General features: G+C 59.3%; 1 protein-coding gene across 1 annotated transcript in view; it reads left to right on the top strand.

Moving 5' to 3' along the window:
* The first annotated feature begins 790 nt into the window (after positions 1 to 790).
* AP1S2 (adaptor related protein complex 1 subunit sigma 2) overlaps positions 791 to 8,355 on the top strand; it is a 58,128-nt gene continuing 50,563 nt past the window's right edge. Inside the window, exon 1 of the mRNA XM_075594125.1 lies at positions 791 to 940. The gene's annotated coding sequence lies outside the window, so the exon portion shown is untranslated. The remainder of the gene's footprint in view (positions 941 to 8,355) is intronic.

Genomic DNA, 8,355 nt, shown 5'->3' with positions numbered 1-8,355 from the left:
GGGGTGCGCAAACTGGGGGACGCAAACTTTTCTGGGGGGTGGAGGGCGTCGCTTACAGAGGCCCCACACTCTTCCCCACATTTAAATTAAATGCCGGGGGAGAGTGCGAGGCCTCTGTAAGTCCATTACCTCAGTGGTGCGCAAAGTGGGGGGCACAAGATTTTTTTTGGGGGGGGGGGGGGGGGCACGGGCAGTTGCAGAGGTCCCGCGTTCTCCCTACAGGCATTTAAATTAAATGCTGGGGGGCCGCTCTGCAACCTCTACTTACTGAGGTTACCATGGCAACACGGCATCAAATGACGCTGCAGGGTCATGTGACATTACGGTTGTCATGGTTGCCACAGTAATGTGACGTAAAATTACGCCGCGGGTCATGTGGGGGTGGGGGATGTGGGGGTGGGGGATGGGGGATGTGGGGGTGGGGGATGTGGGGGTGGGGGATGTGGGGGTGGGGGATGTGGGGGTGGGGGGGGGGAGTGCAGCAAAAAAAAAGTTTGCGTGCCCCTGCTACCTTGTCTCTCGCCATGGTTGACGCAGAGAAAGGGTAAGGTGGAGGGGCAGAGAAAAGGTAAGGTGGAGGGGCAGACAAAAGTTTGTCTTCATTATTTGGAGTTAGTCTTATTGATTTTTAGCACGTTTAATAGCGTCTCACTTATTGGAATCAGCACTTTCCCATTGCAAATGTCATTTGTTTTCATTGCAGAATCCCTCGCTCATTGTGGTCACTGGATATGCGTGAGTAGTCACGTGTGCAGAGGCAGAGATCATGCAAGCACAGCACTCACACCATCCAAGCACACTGCACTGACTGAGGACCCCTCGGCTCCGCCACGCCCTTACACGTGACGTGATGACGTACGGTGGGTCGGCGCCGTGACGCGGATTGTTTCGCTGTCAGAGGAGTCGGGGTCGCTTCGCTCCTTGTCCCCGCAGCGTCAGGGTATGTGACACCCGCTCACCCGCTCACCCGCTCACCCGCTCACCCGCTCACCCGCTCACCCGCTCCATCGCTCCATCTCCCCAACCTGACCCTGTGTATCGGCGGCTGCTTGCTATGTACCAGCGTATCTCTTCTGCCCGTCTACTCGCTGTCTCTTTATGATACCCTCCCCCCTCCCGTGTCTCTTTGTCCCCTTCTGCCCCGTGTTTCTTCCCTCCCCATCCTGCACATGTCTCTATGCCCCCGCTCATGCGCCTCTGCCCCCGCTCATGCGCCTCTGCCCCCCCTCCTCCTGCCCCGTGCCTCTTTGCCCCCTCCTCCTGCCCCGTGCCTCTTTGCCCCCTCCTCCTGCCCCGTGCCTCTTTGCCCCCTCCTCCTGCCCCTTGCCTCTTTGCCCCCTCCTCCTGCCCCTTGCCTCTTTGCCCCCTCCTCCTGCCCCTTGCCTCTTTGCCCCCTCCTCCTGCCCCTTGCCTCTTTGCCCCTCCTCCTGCCCCCTGCCACTTTGCCCCCTCCTCCTGCCCCCTGCCACTTTGCCCCCTCCTCCTGCCCCCTGCCACTTTGCCCTCCTCCTGCCCCGTGCCACTTTGCCCCTGCCACTTTGCCCCTGCCCCCTGCCACTTTGCCCCCTCCTCCTGCCCCGTGACACTTTGCCCCCTCCTCCTGCCCCGTGCCACTTTGCCCCCTCCTCCTGCCCCGTGCCACTTTGCCCCCTCCTCCTGCACCGTGCCACTTTGCCCCCTCCTCCTGCACCGTGCCACTTTGCCCCCTCCTCCTGCCCCGTGCCACTTTGCGCCCTCCTCTTGCCCCGTGCCACTTTGCGCCCTCCTCTTGCCCCGTGCCACTTTGCCCCTCTTGCCCCGTGCCACTTTGCCCCCTCTTGCCCCGTGCCACTTTGCCCCCTCCTCTTGCCCCGTGCCACTTTGCCCCCTCCTCTTGCCCCGTGCCACTTTGCCCCCTCCTCTTGCCCCTTGCCTCTTTGCCCCTCCTCCTGCCCCCTGCCACTTTGCCCCCTCCTCCTGCCCCCTGCCACTTTGCCCTCCTCCTGCCCCGTGCCACTTTGCCCCTGCCCCCTGCCACTTTGCCCCCTCCTCTTGCCCCGTGTCACTTTGCCCCCTCCTCTTGCCCCGTGTCACTTTGCCCCCTCCTCTTGCCCCGTGTCACTTTGCCCCGTGTCACTTTGCCCCGTGTCACTTTGCCCACTCCTCCTGCTCCGTGCCTCTTTGCCCCCCCATCTCCTGCCCGTGCCTCTTTGGCCCCTCCTCCTGCCCCGTGCCTCTTTGGCCCCTCCTCCTGCCCCGTGCCTCTTTGGCCCCTCCTCCTGCCCCGTGCCTCTTTGGCCCCTCCTCCTGCCCCGTGCCTCTTTGGCCCCTCCTCCTGCCCCGTGCCTCTTTGGCCCCTCCTCCTGCCCCGTGCCTCTTTACCCCCTCCTCCTCCTGCCCAGTGCCTCTTTGCCCCCTCCTCCTCCTGCCCCGTGCCTCTTTGCCCCCTCCTCCTCCTGCCCCGTGCCTCTTTGCCCCCTCCTCCTCCTGCCCCGTGCCTCTTTGCCCCCTCCTCCTCCTGCCCCGTGCCTCTTTGCCCCCTCCTCCTCCTGCCCCGTGCCTTTTTGCCCCCTCCTCCTCCTGCCCCGTGCCTCTTTGCCCCCTCCTCCTCCTGCCCCGTGCCTCTTTGCCCCCTCCTCCTCCTGCCCCGTGCCTCTTTGCCCCCTCCTCCTCCTCCTGCCCAGTGCCTCTTTGCCCCCTCCTCCTCCTGCCCCGTGCCTCTTTGCCCCCTCCTCCTCCTGCCCCGTGCCTCTTTGCCCCCTCCTCCTCCTGCCCCGTGCCTCTTTGCCCCCTCCTCCTCCTGCCCCGTGCCTCTTTGCCCCCTCCTCCTCCTGCCCCGTGCCTCTTTGCCCCCTCCTCCTCCTGCCCCGTGCCTCTTTGCCCCCTCCTCCTCCTGCCCCGTGCCTCTTTGCCCCCTCCTCCTCCTGCCCCGTGCCTCTTTGCCCCCTCCTCCTCCTGCCCCGTGCCTCTTTGCCCCCTCCTCCTCCTGCCCCGTGCCTCTTTGCCCCCTCCTCCTCCTGCCCCGTGCCTCTTTGCCCCCTCCTCCTCCTGCCCCGTGCCTCTTTGCCCCCTCCTCCTCCTGCCCCGTGCCTCTTTGCCCCCTCCTCCTCCTGCCCCGTGCCTCTTTGCCCCCTCCTCCTCCTGCCCCGTGCCTCTTTGCCCCCTCCTCCTCCTGCCCCGTGCCTCTTTGCCCCCTCCTCCTCCTGCCCCGTGCCTCTTTGCCCCCTCCTCCCCGTGCCTCTTTGCCCCCTCCTCCTCCTGCCCCGTGCCTCTTTGCCCCCTCCTTCTTCCCCGTGCCTCTTTTCCCCCTCCTCCTGCCCCGGGTCCCTCTTTTCCCCCTCCTCCTGCCCCGTGCCTCTTTTCCCCCTCCTCCTGCCCCGTGTCTCTCTATGCCCTCCTCCTGCCCCGTGTCTCTATGCCCCCCTCCTCCTGCCCCGTGTCTCTCTTTGCCCCCCGCCTCCTGCCCCGGGTCTCTCTTTGCCCCCCCCCTCCTGCCCCGGGTCTCTCTTTGCCCCCCTCCTCCTGCCCCGGGTCTCTCTTTGCCCCCCCTCCTCCTGCCCCTGGGTCTCTCTTTGACCCCCCTCCTCCTGCCCCGGGTCTCTCTTTGCCCACCCTCCTCCTGCCCCGTGTCTCTCTTTGCCCCCCCCTCCTCCTGCCCCGTGTCTCTCTTTGCCCCCCCTCCTCCTGCCCCGTCGTGTCTCTCTTTGCCCCCCCTCCTCCTGCCCCGTCGTGTCTCTCTTTGCCCCCCCTCCTCCTGCCCCGTCGTGTCTCTCTTTGCCCCCCTCCTCCTGCCCCGTCGTGTCTCTCTTTGCCCCCCCTCCTCCTGCCCCGTCGTTTCTCTCTTTGCCCCCCTCCTCCTGCCCCGTCGTGTTTCTCTTTGCCCCCCTCCTCCTGCCCCGTCCCTTTCTCCCCCGTCCCTTTCTCCCCCGTCTCTTTCTCCCCCGTCTCTTTCTCCCCCGTCTCTTTCTCCCCCGTCTCTTTCTCCCCCGTCTCTTTCTCCCCCGTCTCTTTCTCCCCCGTCCCGTCTCTTTCTCCCCCGTCCCGTCTCTTTCTCCCCCGTCCCGTCTCTTTCTCCCCCGTCCCGTCTCTTTCTCCCCCGTCCCGTCTCTTTCTCCCCCGTCCCGTCTCTTTCTCCCCCGTCCCGTCCCTTTCTCCCCCGTCTCTTTCTCCCCCGTCTCTTTCTCCCCCGTCTCTTTCTCCCCCGTCCCGTCCCGTCTCTTTCTCCCCCGTCCCGTCCCTTTCTCCCCCGTCCCGTCCCTTTCTCCCCCGTCCCGTCCCTTTCTCCCCCGTCCCGTCCCATCCCTTTCTCCCCCGACCCGTCCCGTCTCTTTCTCCCCCGTCCCGTCCCTTTCTCCCCGTCCCGTCCCTTTCTCCCCCGTCCCGTCTCTTTCTCCCCCGTCCCGTCCCTTTCTCCCCGTCTCTTTCTCCCCCGTCCCGTCTCTTTCTCACCCCGCCCCGTCCCGTCTCTTTCTCCCCCGCCCCGTCCCGTCTCTTTCTCCCCCGCCCGTCCCGTCTCTTTCTCCCCCGTCCCGTCTCTTTCTCCCCCGTCCCGTCTCTTTCTCCCCCGTCCCGCCTCTTTCTCCCCCGTCCCGCCTCTTTCTCCCCCGTCCCGTCTCTTTCTCCCCCGTCCCTTTCTCCCCCGTCCCGTCTCTTTCTCCCCCGTCCCGCCTCTTTCTCCCCCGTCCCCTCTCTTTCTCCCCCGTCCCGTCTCTTTCTCCCCCGTCCCGTCTCTTTCTCCCCCGTCCCGTCCCGTCTCTTTCTCCCCCGTCCCGTCTCGTCTCTTTCTCCCCCGTCCCGTCTCGTCTCTTTCTCCCCCGTCCCGTCTCGTCTCTTTCTCCCCCGTCCCGTCTCGTCTCTTTCTCCCCCGTCCCGTCTCGTCTCTTTCTCCCCCGTCCCTTTCTCCCCCGACCCGTCCCGTCTCTTTCTCCCCCGTCCCGTCCCGTCTCTTTCTGCCCCGTCCCGTCTCTCCCCCGTCCCGTCTCTTTCTCCCCCGTCCTGTCTCTTTCTCCCCCGTCCCGTCTCTTTCTCCCCCGTCCCGCCTCTTTCTCCCCCGTCCCGTCTCTTTCTCCCCCGTCCCGTCTCTTTCTCCCCCGTCCCGTCTCTTTCTCCCCCGTCCCGTCTCTTTCTCCCCCGTCCCGTCTCTTTCTCCCCCGTCCCGCCTCTTTCTCCCCCGTCCCGTCTCTTTCTCCCCCGTCCCGTCTCTTTCTCCCCCGTCCCGTCTCTTTCTCCCCCGTCCCGTCTCTTTCTCCCCCGTCCCGTCTCTTTCTCCCCCGTCCCGTCCCGTCTCTTTCTCCCCCGTCCCGTCTCTTTCTCCCACGTCCCGTCTCTTTCTCCCCATCCCGTCTCTTTCTCCCCTGTCCCGTCTCGTCTTTCTCCCCCGTCCCGTCTCTTTCTCCCCCGTCTCGTCTCTTTCTCCCCGTCCCGTCTCGTCTCTTTCTCCCCCGTCCCGTCCCGTCTCTTTCTCCCCCGTCCCGTCCCGTCCCGTCTCTTTCTCCCCCGTCCTGTCCCGTCTCTTTCTCCCCCGTCCCGTCCCGTCTCATTCTCCCCCGTCCCGTCTCTTTCTCCCCCGTCTCGTCTCCTTCTCCCCCGTCCCGTCTCGTCTCTTTCTCCCCCGTCCCGTCTCGTCTCTTTCTCCCCCGTCCCGTCCCGTCTCTTTCTCCCCCGCCCCGTCTCTTCTCTTTCTCCCCCGTCCCGTCTCGTCTCTTTCTCCCCCGTCCCGTCTCGTCTCTTTCTCCCCCGTCCCGTCCCGTCTCTTTCTCCCCCGCCCCGTCTCTTCTCTTTCTCCCCCGTCCCGTCTCGTCTCTTTCTCCCCCGTCCCGTCTCGTCTCTTTCTCTCCCTTCCCGTCTTTCTCTCCCGTCCCGTCTCTTTCTCCCCCGTCCCGTCTCTTTCTCCCCCGTCTCGTCTCTTTCTCCCCCGCCCCGTCCCGTCTCTTTCTCTCCCGTCTCGTCTCTTTTTCTCCCGTCTCGTCTTTTTCTCCCCCGTCCCGTCTCTTTCTCTCCCGTCCCGTCTCTTTCTCTCCCGTCTCGTCTCTTTCTCCCCCGCCCCGTCCCGTCTCTTTCTCCCCCGTCCCGTCTCGTCTCTTTCTCTCCCGTCCCGTCTCTTTCTCCCCCGTCCCGTCTCTTCTCTTTCTCCCCCGTCTCGTCTCTTTCTCCCCCGTCCCGTCTCGTCTATTTCTCTCCCGTCCCGTCTCTTTCTCTCCCGTCCCGTCTCTTTCTCCCCCGTCTCGTCTCTTTCTCCCCCGTCTCGTCTCTTTCTCCCTCGTCCCGTCTCGTCTCTTTCTCTCCCGTCCCGTCTCTTTCTCTCCCGTCCCATCTCTTTCTCTCCCGTCCCGTCTCTTTCTCCCCCGTCTCGTCTCTTTCTCCCCCGCCCCGTCCCGTCTCTTTCTCTCCCGTCTCGTCTCTTTCTCCCCCGTCTCGTCTCTTTCTCCCTCGTCCCGTCTCGTCTCTTTCTCTCCCGTCCCGTCTCTTTCTCTCCCGTCCCGTCTCTTTCTCTCCCGTCCCGTCTCTTTCTCCCCCGCCCCGTCCCGTCTCTTTCTCTCCCGTCTCGTCTCTTTCTCCCCCGTCTCGTCTCTTTCTCCCTCGTCCCGTCTCGTCTCTTTCTCTCCCGTCCCGTCTCTTTCTCTCCCGTCCCGTCTCTTTCTCTCCCGTCCCGTCTCTTTCTCTCCCGTCCCGTCTCTTTCTCCCCCGCCCCGTCCCGTCTCTTTCTCCCTCCCTAACCTCACAATCAGGTTAACATATATAAAACAGACAAAATGAATAATGGGCGCAGATACAAATATCAGTAATTAATAAAATAATACACAATGTGTCACGCAAGGTGTTCAGGGTAGTAACCAAGTCCCAATTTTCTTGGTCCTAAAGAGAATGAAAAAAGGGTCACAATAGTGAAGTATGAAACAGCAACTTTTTATATGGAAATAGCAAATTGGCTACTTATAACATAGCTGATAAAATCAGGCAGTGTGGGTGTGTGTCACCTCACAGACAACCAGTGTACTGATCAGCTGGCTCCCTCTCTGTTTGTCATCCTCAGTGCCTGGAGTTTTTAACTCCTGCAGAGTTGTTTTGCGGTGCTTGGTTGGGTGCTGCTTCAGCAGTGTAGTCACCTCTCCGGTGTTGGGATTCCCTGTGTGACTACCACGATCACGTGGCTGTGACGTCAGATGCCAATGTCCACAGCAGTAACTGCGCATTCGTAACACACGGACTATTGCACTGTATAATGTTCTCTGGAGCCAAACATTTGATCTGTAAATAGATATAGCATATAAAAGCATTAAGATAAAAGATGTATAGCTCTACGCGTTTCGTTCCTAGCGTGGGAACTTCATCAAGAGCAATAAAATATTCTATGTGCACTCAAGATAAATACACATCTAGTCACATCGCCATTGGCAAATTGAGAACAAGCACACCTAAATTTTCAGGTTTGTTATAATGCTCAATTAACCAAACATGACTTCAAACCTGCATGAAGACACATAAACAAACACAATTTATACAAAGGTACTAAAAAAGCCTAACAATTTTAATATATGTAATATTTTTATACAATACAATAGAACAAATATAGATTTCCAAATAAAATATAAAGGCATGTTTAATATATATAAATAAGAAAAGAAAATGCAACATAATCATAGAAAGACCAGCTATAACAACTCATCATATGGGAATTATATGTAACTAATTTAAAATAAGGAATATGCAAACTAGTTGAAATGAATCAGTGGGGAGTAAGCTAATTCACACTACTGTATTCATTTAGAAACGCACCTAAATCGATTTCAGCATTTAATCCAAAAGGGACTTGGGCCGGTTTTCATAGTGTATCCACTTTGTTTCTAATCTTGAAATGTCATTAATTGTATCTCCTCCTCTCCAGTTTGGAGCAAGTTTTTGAATTCCTATACATAACACTCCCATAGGATTTTTGGTGATGACATTCTTTAAAGTGTTTGGAAAGACTGTGCTGAAGCAGTCCTTTTGGTATATTGGTGATATGCTAGGCGAACCTAAGTGTTTGTTTTTTTTTATTTGTTTTTTTTCCTAGTTCTACCAATATATTGTTTGTTGCAAGGACACTGGATTAAATACACTACATTACTTGTATTGCAACTAATAAAGCTCTTTATAATAAATTGAGCTTTTGTTGTAGTAAATGAAAAACTTTTGACCTGTTTGTTCTCATGTGGGTTCATTTTACACATTTTGCATCTCAAACATTTATGAAACCCTTTCCCATCTAAAAAAGTACAGATGCAGCGGCCGTTATTCGAACAAATCACGGTGCCGTTTTCGTGTGCGCTGCTGTATTCCACGCGGCATTAACGCGGCCAATCGCCCCAGGCACACGTGTTTATCGCGGTTGCTTTG

This window comes from Ascaphus truei, chromosome 3 (assembly GCF_040206685.1).
Source record: "Ascaphus truei isolate aAscTru1 chromosome 3, aAscTru1.hap1, whole genome shotgun sequence".
Taxonomy (NCBI): domain Eukaryota; kingdom Metazoa; phylum Chordata; class Amphibia; order Anura; family Ascaphidae; genus Ascaphus; species Ascaphus truei.
Note: the sequence above shows the minus strand (reverse complement) of the source record. Positions and strands in the feature narration are given on the sequence as shown.